The following is an 11,757-nucleotide window of genomic DNA, read 5'->3' as shown; positions in this document are numbered from 1 at the left end:
GGGGGGGACACAGATATTCACACCATAAGGTCATAGACGGTCACATTCACAGCTTTGAGGGATACCGACATGGACGTCTTTGGGGACATTATTCTCTCCACCACATGGGGATTAGAATATGGATGTCTCTGTGGCCTGCACTTGTAACCACTAGGCACCACTGTTTCTCTGGAAACATTCTCCATCTCTAATGTCATTGAGGACTGGCCCCTAACACGTTAATAATATGGCTACATGTCCGTCCCAGCCCTGCAGGCTGTCACCTGGCTGTGGTTTCTTCTGGGGCATCTATCACCCCCCAAATGTGTTCTACTGTATGTCCATGCCGTGATAATGTCAGCTCCACGGGGACAGGACTGGTCACGGCTGCAGGGACTGGCACATAGTAGGCGCTCAATAAATGCTTCCTGATTGACCAGAGGATTCGCAACAGCTTCATCTCTGGTTCACATCGCTTGGCAACTCTCCCACAATGACGCCATCCAATATGGCAGCCAATGAGCACATGTGGCTGTTTAAATGTAAATTATTACAGTTAATTAAGCACTCAGCTCTTCGGTTGGCTCAGTCACATTTCCAGGGCCCGGTAGCCATATGTGGTGTTCTAAATGTAAATTAACTGCAATTAATTAAGGCGAGCATTCAATTCCTCAGTCACCCTAGTCAAACGTGGCTGGTGGCTGCCATATTGGATAGTGTGGAATGGAACGCTTCCATCGTCACAGAGACTTCTGGGTTGAATTGTGTCCCCTAGAGAAGACATGTGGAAGGTAGGGATTAGGGGAATAGGACCCTATTTGGAAGTAGGGTCTTTGCAGGTGTACTCAGGCTAAAATGAGTCCTAAACCAATATAATTAGTGGTCTTATAAGGACACATCGCAGCACACACATGCACGAAGAGACGACGATAATGATGACGAGCCACAGTGAAAACGTGGTCATGTGAACGTGGGGCAGAGACTGGAGTGATGTAGGCACAAGACAAGGGATGTGTCTCAGATGGCATGAAACATGGGTGGGGAAGACCAGGAAAAACAGGATGCACGAAATTATGCAGCTGCCATCTTCTTGGGGAGACAGCAGAAACCAGGAATGTCGTGCGCTGAGCACACTCTACCCTTTGAAAGTTGATTTCCTAAGACAGCTTCTGAACCACTTTGGTCAACGTGGAGTCAACCTCTCTTGTGAGCTGTTGCTTAATACCCGTGGAGAAAGCACACCGATGAACCGCTCCAAGTTCTGGGTCTGACGTTACCGCAAACTGGGGACATGCTCACCTTTGAGGATGAGAACGTTCGCCTAAACGGGTTGCAAAGGATTGCCTGTGCAGAGTTGTCTTCAGTCAGAAGTCCGTTCTGCAACATGGGACCTTGCAAGCATCCTAGAGGTGGTAATCGTGTCCTAGCTCAGGGTCAAAAGAAAGGGACTCTGATGACCGTATTAGGTTGAATCAGGCACATGCCCTCCCTGTGAATTCTGGACGAGTAAGCGTCATGTGGACACGGCAGCTTCTAGGTCTCCGTGGGACCGTGATTTACCTTCATTGCATCATCAGGAGACACCACAGAATATGCTCCCCAAGGGCTGGGAGAACCCACGTGGGCATTACAGAAAACTCCAGAGTCCTCGGTAAGCGTCTAAACATCCAGCTGTAAGTGTGGACTAGACATGTAAGGAGCCATGTCTGCACGTTGGCCACGTTCCCTTCACATTGGAATCAGAAGTATGAATGATTCATTCAACACACACTCTGAATTTTTCCATAGGCTGATTTTTTTCTTTTTTGATTGAGTGTAAAACGTTAGCACTCAGTGACCACTTTGAGCATGCGGTGGAAATAGGTTGAAAAACGTGCTTCAGAGCATCAGGTACTCAGGAAGAGGAAAGAGATAAGACCTTACAACTTAATCAAAGTGAAATTCCTTTCTCTAAGGAAATGCCAAGGATGCTCTGGGACCCATTTACAAAGTTATGAGACAGAGTGGAAAGTCAACGTTATTAAAGGAAACGTATTAACAAATTTACCAGATATCAGGGGAAAATGGCAAAAGCTAACTTATCTCTATCAGAAACGTCAGAATATCTTTGGGCGATGAGAAAAATGATCCTCTCCCAGCCCTGACAGAGAACATTCTACTTTAGGAAAAAAAAAAAAAAAGGAAGAGAGCCAAAGTGGAATTATTAAACTTTGTGTGTTTAATGTGCTTTGATGTTGCCATTGAATTGAATGAATGTTTTGGAGTAAAACGAACAATTAGCCAATTCTCAGAGAGATGCAAAGAAATCCATACAAGTGTTGTCCCGGTTTATAAAGTCAGTACGAAGAACATACTAGTGATTCCCACTCTAGAACACACTTGATTCCTGCAACAGCAAATTTATCAACAGAAAAAAAAATGAGAATATGCTAAAACCTTGGTTTGCAAGCAAAATTTGTTCCGGACGCATGCTTGTAATCCAAAGCACTTGTCTATGAAAGCAAATTTCAAGAACCATTGGCTCAGGGGCGCTTGGGTAGCTCAGTCGGTGAAGTGTCCGACTTCGGCTCAGGTCATGATCTCTCGGTTCATGAGTTCAACCCCTGCATCAGGCTCTGTGCTGACAGCTCGGAACCTGGAGCCTGCTTCGGATTCTATGTCTCTCTCTCTCTCTCTGCCCCTCCCCTGCTCATGCTCTGTCTCTCTCTGTGTCAAAAATAAATAAAACATTAAAAAAAGAAAAGAACCATCGGCTCAGTTGTGATCGTGTGATGTTCAGTGTCACGTACCCCTCATAAAGCAAGACATTGCTCGCTTATCAAGTTAAAATTTGTTAGCCATGTTCGCTCATCTTGGAGAACGCTCGAAATCCAAGGTTTTACTGTATAACCAAGTCCTTTTGAAGTCTACTTGGCTCTTTAAGAACCTCTAACACACCCTGAATCGTCTCCATTTTCTTTTACATTTCCCATGTGGGCACACACTCGTGTTAAAACATGTTATGGCATTTTATACATCTCATTATCGCAAGGACCATGAGCTTGGTTGAGCCAACATGAAGTCAGCAACCTGACCTGTTACAGTATGGTTGAACCCAAGACAGACCTGTTCCCCGGCGAACGGATACTTATAAATTTACAAAACAGCGGCAAAATCCTGTCTTTCCCACAGAGCTTCACGCACACCAGCAGCTTATGCGGTCATGGTACTGATGGGAACCAGTGAGGGAATCCACCGAGGAGCTGATCTTTCTGCTGGAGGTTAGTGAACTTGAAAATGGGGGCACCGGGAGGCTGGGGAAAGACCAGGGCAGACGCAGAGGTCAGTGAGAAATTGGGAGAAGTGTGAACCATGCTAAGAGCTTCGGATGGGAAAACCTCACATTTCAGGCAACCCTGGTGTTTTGTGTTCTTGGCAGGGTTTCGGTCACCAAGAGCCAATGAAAATATAAGGGTTTCTCTTTCTTTCCCCTGGTCCTACACAGGGTGACCAATACTGAGCTTTTCAGGGGTAGTGGCTGAAGACAGCAGGTGCGCCTCAGCAGTTCTATGGGTGAGGAAGGGTCAGACAGAATGCTCTGGGGGCACCTCCTTTTCTACTCCCAGTTGTTAGACTCCTAACCCCCCACGGATGATGGGAGCCACGCGGTAAGAGCCTGTCGATTGACAATACAAGCCTCTGTGTCCGGGTACGTCATTTCCGCAGACCAGGGGGCTTCCGATGACAGGAATTCATTCTCCCATAGTTCTGGAGACCAAAAGTTTGAAATCAAGGCGTCACCCCGGGTGACTCCTTCTGGTCTCTCCAGGGGAGTGTCTGCTCAAGGCCTTTCTCCAGCTTCTGGTGGCCCCTGGCGATCATTGGTGTTCTTGGGCATGTGGACGCGTCACACACATCTCTGCCCCTGTGGTCACGTGCTTGTGTTCTGGTCTCGTCCTCTTGTATGGACAGGAACCCCGTTGGATTCAGACCCAACCTAGTGACCTCGTCTTAACTTGATGACATCTGTGAAGGTCCCACCTGCCAATAAGGTCCCACTGGGCAGGAGGCAATGTAGCTCAACCCATGGCCCTCCGTGACACCTTTCTTGGAGAGTTACAAGGGCTCACGTCTTGCTGTTCCTAATGCGTTTCCACCGAGGGGCTCCTACCAACGTCTTACCAGCTGGGTTTTAACGCTGTCACAGTGACTTCCGTCTCTACAAGAGGCCGTGAGACGCAGGATCAGATTCTCAGAGATGCACATTTTTACAAAGCTAACTCGGGTACACTCTCCTCTCTTACTGCCAACATCCTAGAGAGAAGAAGATTAAAAATTAAATAGGAAGAAAGGATATTCCCTACTCCCCAACAGATGTTGCCTGGTGAGGCACAGACAGGTGGCCAATTCCCTATTCACCACCCCCCCGTGTCAGGCGTGGGCTCCAGGGGGAGGAGACAGCTGGAAAGGAACCCGTGGCCTTTGCGAGGAACTCTCCAAAAATCACCAGAGACGGCCAACGACACATGTTAAGAAGGGCGGGCGGGTGTCTCCTCGGACCCGTATCCGTGAGTCAACTAGGGAAGCGTGAACACAAATCATCAACCGGGGTGGCTGTGTCCACGCTCCGGGTCTCACAAGACATGCCGCAGTAATGTCCTCGTGTGAGCTTTCCGGGACTGGGGTAGCTTCCCAGAAATGCAACTGTGGCTCTTTAAGGTATGTGGCTTGATCACGTTTACTGGCGTTAAGGATGTGCTGTGAGGCAGTGTTTATCGTGGGACGTGCGGTGGCCTCTGAAATCCGTGGCACCTGGCATTTCTTGGCCAGATGTCTTGTGATTTTTTTAAAAAGGTAATTGTTGGGGCGCCTGGGTGGCGCAGTCGGTTAAGCGTCCGACTTCAGCCAGGTCACGATCTCGTGGTCCGTGAGTTCGAGCCCCGCGTCAGGCTCTGGGCTGATGGCTCGGAGCCTGGAGCCTGTTTCCGATTCTGTGTCTCCCTCTCTCTCTGCCCCTCCCCCGTTCATGCTCTGTCTCTCTCTGTCCCAAAAATAAATAAAGGTTGAAAAAAAAATTTTTTTAAATAAAAAGGTAATTGTTTATAAAATCACGTACATCAACAAAGTAGATGTCCGTTGACCAAGAAATGGATAAACACCATATCGTGTAAATATATATAATGCTTATAATACATAACATATAACATATAACATATAACATACAATATACAATATATAATATATAATTATAATATGGTGTAAATATATATTATGCTTATAATATATATTATAATTTTATATATTATATATTGTACTTATACATTATAAACATAACATATATAACACTTCTATTTCTATGTATATAATATATAATGTTTGTATAGGTAATATCTACATATTCTATCTGTATTCCTTTTCTTTTTGTTTTGTTTTTTAGAGAGAGAGCAACCACGAGTGGGGGAGGGGCAGAGGGAGAGCAGGACAGAGCCCCAACCCACGAGTCGTGAGATCATGACCTGCCCTACGTGGACTGAGCCACCCAGGCGCCCCCGAAATTCCTTTTTCTTTACGGTGACTCGACGTGCGTTAAAGACAAGAGAATTTATGTTGCTAGAGCAGAAACCAATGTCACCCAGCTGCTGGCCCATAAATGCTTCCTTCCTTGGAACATAGGGTGACACATTGTCATGGAGAAGAAACCCTTGGTAAACACTTTGGGTCTCTTTTGATGGTGCTGGGGGGTCCTTTTTTCTGCAACCTTTGGAACTTTCTGGTAATCACCTGTCCCCTTGTGTCTGTCTACCTTCACGGTGCTGGTAAAAAGGCACATGTCCCCGTCTGGTGTCACCCCCCAGGCTTTGGACACCCACAAAGGTTTAACCGGCCAACTGACCCACCCATACAGCACCCCAGACCCAGCATGTCACCGCCTTGCACCTTAAATAGACCCAAGTTCTATTTCGCATAAACTGCTTATGTTTCCAGCGAGATTGATGCTGTTAATATTAGCTTTCAAAATGACAGATTAACATCACCAGTTAATCAGAGCTATTAGCGGATAGATATCTGTAATTCGATCACCGGAGTAATTTCTTTTCCAATAATGTGATTTACAAATGCAAGTGATTAAGTAATTAGCTTACATCTCCATAGATTACCGGTTCTCCCAGGCTCCGCCTGGAGATTAACCCCAGGTAATTAGAGGGTGCACGATGGTAAGCTGCGCCCTGAGAGCTGGGAGTCACCTTCCCCGAGTGCCCTCTGCACACAAGCAAAGCCAACGTGCATGAGGGGCCCCCCTTGGAAAGGGCACGGGCCCTGAAGTTTCCCTTGGAGAGCACACGGCCCCGAAGTTCCCCTTGGAAAAGGCAGAGGTCCCAAAGTTCCCCTTGGAGAGGGCACAGGTCCCAAAGTTCCCCTTTGAGAGCACACAGGCCCCGAAGGTCCCTTTGGAGAGCTCACGGGCCCTGGAGTTCCCCTTGGAAAGGGCACAGGCCCCGAAGGTCCCTTTGGAGAGCTCACAGGCCCAAGGTCCCCTTGGAAAGGGCACGGGCCCCGAAGTTCCCCTTGGAAAGGGCATGGGCCCTGAAGGTCCCTTTGGAGAGCAGACATGACCCAAAGGTCCCCTTGGAAAGGGCACGGCCTGAAGGTCCCCTTGGAAAGGGCATGGCCCCTGAAGTTCCCTTTGGAAAGCTCACGGGTCCCGAAGGTCCCCTTGGAAAGGGCATGGGCCCTAAGTTCCCCTTGGAAAGGGCACAGGCCCTGAAGATCCCTTTGGAGAGCAGACACGACCCAAAGGTCCCCTTGGAAAGGGCACGGGCCCGAAGGTCCCCTTGGAAAGGGCATGGTCCCTGAAGGTCCCTTTGGAAAGCTCATGGGCCCTGAAGTCCCCTTGGAAAAGGCACAGGTCCTGAAGGTCTCCTTGGAAAGGGCATGGGCCCTGAAGGTCCCTTTGGAGAGCTCACGGGCTCTGAAGGTCCCCTTGGAAAGGGCACAGGCCAGAAGTTCCCTTTGGAGAGCTCATGGGCCCCGAAGCTCTCCTTGGAAAGGGCACGGGCCCCGAAGTTCCCCTTGGAAAGGGCATGGGCCCTGAAGGTCCCTTTGGAGAGCTCACAGGCCCTGAAGTTCCCTTGGAAAGGGCACAGGCCCTGAAGTTCCCCTTGGAAAGGGCATGGGCCCTGTAGGTCCCTTTGGAGAGCTCATAGGCCCTGAAGTTCCCTTGGAAAGGGCACAGGCCCTGAAGTTCCCCTTGGAAAGGGCATGGGCCCTGAAGGTCCCTTTGGAAAGCTCATGGGCCCTGAAGTCCCCTTGGAAGAGGCACAGGTCCCGAAGGTCTCCTTGGAAAGGGCACAGGCCCTGAAGGTCCCTTTGGAGAGCTCACGGGCCCCGAACCTCCCCTTGGAAAGGGCACAGGCCAGAAGTTCCCTTTGGAGAGCTCACAGGCCCCGAAGTTCCCCTTGGAAAGGGCATGGCCCCTGAAGGTCCCTTTGGAAAGCTCACAGGCCCTGAAGTCCCCTTGGAAAGGGCACAGGTCCCGAAGGTCTCCTTGGAAAGGGCATGGGCCCCATAGGTCCCTTTGGAGAGCTCACAGGCCCTGTAGTTCCTTTGGAAAGGGCACAGGCCCTGAAGTTCCCTTTGGAAAGGGCATGGGCCCTGAAGGTCCCTTTGGAGAGCTCACAGGCCCTGAAGTTCCCTTGGAAAGAGCACAGGCCCTGAAGTTCCCCTTGGAAAGGGCATGGGCCCTGAAGGTCCCTTTGGAAAGCTCATGGGCCCTGAAGTCCCCTTGGAAGAGGCACAGGTCCCGAAGGTCTCCTTGGAAAGGGCATGGGCCCCATAGGTCCCTTTGGAGAGCTCACAGGCCCTGTAGTTCCTTTGGAAAGGGCACAGGCCTTGAAGTTCCCTTTGGAAAGGGCACGGGCCCTGAAGGTCCCTTTGGAGAGCTCACAGGCCCTGAAGTTCCCTTGGAAAGGGCACAGGCCCCGAAGTTCCCCTTGGAAAGGGCATGGACCCTGTAGGTCCCTTTGGAGAGCAGACACGACCCAAAGGTCCCCTTGGAAAGGGCACGGGCCCAAAGTTCCCTTTGGAGACCTCATGAGCCCCGAAGTTCCCCTTGGAAAGGGCATGGCCCCTGAAGGTCCTGTTGGAAAGCTCACGGGCCCTGAAGGTCCCCTTGGAAAGAGCACGGGTCCCGAAGGTCCCCTTGGAGAGCACATACGACCTAAAGGTCCCCTTGGAAAGGGCACAGGTCCTGAAAGTCCCTGACTCAGTGCTGGAGACGGACTCCCAGGGCCACCCACCAGTGCTCGCCTTTGTGCCGCCCCTCAGCTCTGTGTCTTGTGTGGCAAGGCGAGAAATGCCTGAAGAAAAGCCGGGGAAGTTGGAAGATGGGTTGCAATGCCGCCCAAGAGGGAAGAGGAAAATCCAGAGAAACATGTCCCCTGAGGAAAGGGCTGCAGGGAGGACCCGTCCTAGTGCTCCCCAGGCGGGCGCCCCTCGGGGTCCTGTGCCTCCAGGCGCACAGAGATAGATCCGTGCATGCGCACGGGGAAGAACCCGGCTGACCATGACCCTGGGGTCCTGGGTGACGCGCTTTAGTGCGCGTGGTGGATTGCTGCCGTGAGGGTAATAAAATCAATAATCATGATCATCGATTATTGCAGACGCATCGGTGGAGGCAGAAGCCGGGCGCTAAAGACCCCAGCTGCCCGTTCCCTTTCGCGCGAAGGACCGAGATGCTGGCAAACGAATTTACACGCGTCCTGGGTTTATTTGGGGTTCCTGGCATCACCCGGGGGGGGTGTGGGGGGCTTCTGGGGGGCTGACTTTCTCCAGCTGCAAAGGGTTTAAGCTGTTTTTTTTTTTAAATGTTAATTTATTTTTGAGGGGAGGGGCAGAGAGAGGGAGAGAGGGGATCCCAACCAGGCTCTGAGCTGTGAGCACAGACCCGGAGGCGGGGCTCGAACCCACGAACGGTGAGATCATGACCTGAGCCCCAGCCCACGGCTTCACCGACTCAGCCCCCCAGATGCCCCTGGAGGGCGTTCAAACGCAAGGGCTGAGACAAAGCCACACCCCCTGCCCGATGCCATGCCCCCAACCCAGCCTCCAAGATGGGCCCCCCCCCACTTGTGTGTGTGTGTGGGGGGGGATGTCGTCCCACAGCCCCGCTCACCTCTGAGTCGGAGAACGTGGCCGTTTCGTGGCTGACCGGTGAACGTGGTCACGGGATGCCGCCCGGGACGCTGGTTCTCACATTCGTTTTTTGCTTCTTTCTTTTTAAAAAAAAATTTCCACTTATTTATTTTGAAAGACCGATAAAGCAGACTTGAGACAAAGAGAGAGAGAGAGAGAGAGAGAGAGAGAGAGAGAGAGAGAGAATCCCCAGCAGGCTCCGCGATGCGAGCGTAGAGCTGGACGCGGGGCTCGAACCCACGAACCGTGAGATCGCGACCTGAGCCGACTGAGCCCCCCAGGCGTCCCGCCCTTCTCAGGTTCTGCCCCTCAAGGGCGTTTGCGTGTGGGTGGTGTAGACGCCGGGGTTCAAGCAACTGACCCAGGCTGTGTCAGGGCTGTGCAGACAGAGCCCGTGGGATGTGGCTATGGCCACTTAGTGAGAGAGAGATGGCGACACAGGGACACGGATACGCAGGACGGGACCCGTCGTCTCTCTGTGCCGCCTAAGCTGGACGGGACAGGATGGACCTCCCCCAGCGGGGACACGCGTCGGGGAGAAGGCACAGGTGTGTGTTTGCAGACCGCGGGGAGGCCCGAGGAACGGGGGCCAGGGCGCAGGCTCCTCTGCGGGGAGGCCCGAGGAACAGGGGGCGGCCGAGCTCCGAAGGTCGCCCTGCAGGGAGCCCCCGGGGCAGGGAACCGGCTGCTACGAGCTGACAGCTCCCCGGGACCCCAGGCACCCGCGCCCCCATTTCAGCGTCTCCCGGAAAGCCCGGAACGCGGTCGAAACCGGACCGCCTCCGAACAGAAGCCAGCTCCCCTCCTCCTGGCCCCCTGGGGCCCCGGGGCTCACGGCAGCCGGGACGGGCCGTCCCCCGGAGTGTGACGGGACGCCGGTCCGCGCGCGTCGCTCCGGACACCTGGCCCGCGCGGCCCCGCGGCCGCTGATTAGTATGGGCCTGCGCGAGCATCCCGAGAGCTGGTCCCCGAGTGGCTGACGGGCTCCTCCAGTTGCCCTGGCAACCGCCTCCCAGCCGGCTCGGCTCCGCCCCGCCTGCTGCTGAGGTAACGCGCGGGGACGCACGCGGGCCAGGGCGCGCCTCACCTGTCAACACGGCGGCAGGGCCGTTTGATCACGCCAGCCGCCCGGCCCGCCCGGACCGATCACTCGCTGATCACAGGACCCAGCTAACGCAGGCAGCTCCGCGGGTCCTGGGGGACCCCAGCCCCGAGATCCGCCGCTTAGGAGCTGGGTTTCATCTCGCGAGCGCGCGGCTCGCGTTGCGTCTTGTGCCAGGAATGACACGGCGATTCACGTCCGGGACGCGAGCGGCTCCTGAGTGGTCCGTGGGAGAGGACCTGAGCGATGGCGCGCTCTCTGTGCCCGCGTCCCCGAGTCTCTGAGGAAAGGGGTCGTGTAAGCGCCCCTGTCGTTCGTGGGCTCAGTCCTGCCCTCCCCAAATTTGGGTGTTGGTGCCCCAACCTTCAGACTGTCGATGAGTACAATGAGGTCAGAAGGCTGGGCTCCCCCATCCCATAGGACTGGGGTCCTTTAAACGCGGGACCAGACACAGACATGCACACAGGGACACCCAAGAGAGGACACAGGACAAGGCGGGAGCTACAGGCCCAGGAGAGGGGTCAGGAGCAACGAGTCTCAGCCCCACCTGGACCTCACACCCCCAAGCTCAGCCCCTCCTGGACCTCAGACCCCCAGCCTCACCCTCCCTGGATCTCAGACCCCCACCCTCGACCCTGCATGGACCTCACACCCCCAAGCTCAGCCCTGCATGGACATCACACCCCCAAGCTCAGCCCCTCCTGGATGTCAGACCCCCAGGCTCAGCCCTACCCAGACCTCAGACCCCCAAGCTCAGCCCCTCCTGGACCTCAGACCCCCAGCCTCGGCCCTCCCTGGATCTCAGACCCCCACCTCGACCCTGCATGGACCTCACATCCCCAAGCTCAGCCCCTCCTGGACCTCAGACCCCCAGCCTCACCCTCCCTGGATCTCAGACCCCCACCCTCGACCCTGCATGGACTTCACATCCCCAAGCTCAGCCCCTCCTGGACCTCAGACCCCCAGCCTCACCCTCCCTGGATCTCAGACCCCCACCCTCGACCCTGCATGGACCTCATACCCCCAAGCTCAGCCCCTCCTGGATGTCAGACCCCCAGCCTCGGCCCTGCCTGGATCTCAGACCCCCAGCCTCGGCCCTGCCTGGATCTCAGACCCCCAGCCTCGGCCCTGCCTGGATCTCAGACCCCCAGCCTCAGCCCTGCCTGGATCTCAGACTCCCAGCCTCAACCCTGCCTGGACCTCAGACCCGCAGAATCAGCCCTGCATGGACCTCAGACCCCAAGATTCAGTCCCTTCTGGACCTCAGACCACTAGCCTCGGGTCTGCCTGGATCTCAGACCCCCAAGCTCAGCCTGTCCTGGACCTCAGCCTCCCAGCCTCAGCTCTGCCTGGATCTCAGACCCCCAGCCTCGGCCCAGCCTGGACCTCAAACTCCCGGACCAGCCAGGATTTCAGACTCCTGGCTTTGGCCCTGCCTGGATCTCAGAGGCCCTGCCTGGATCTCAGACCACAGGATCAGCCCTGCTTGGATCCAACTCCCAGCC

At 54.2% G+C, this 11,757-nt stretch overlaps 1 long non-coding RNA gene across 1 annotated transcript; it reads right to left on the bottom strand.

Annotated features, from left to right (window-relative positions):
- Window positions 1-2,797: 2,797 nt before the first annotated feature.
- Window positions 2,798-9,314, bottom strand: LOC109496408. Its single transcript, XR_002152388.3, has 2 exons — window positions 9,131-9,314; window positions 2,798-4,272 (listed from the first exon to the last, which is right to left on the bottom strand). It is a non-coding gene; the product is annotated as an uncharacterized LOC109496408 (long non-coding RNA).
- Between the last annotated feature and the right edge of the window lie 2,443 nt (window positions 9,315-11,757).

Source organism: Felis catus, chromosome X (assembly GCF_018350175.1).
Source record: "Felis catus isolate Fca126 chromosome X, F.catus_Fca126_mat1.0, whole genome shotgun sequence".
NCBI lineage: Eukaryota > Metazoa > Chordata > Mammalia > Carnivora > Felidae > Felis > Felis catus.
This window is presented reverse-complemented; position numbering and strand designations above follow the sequence as displayed.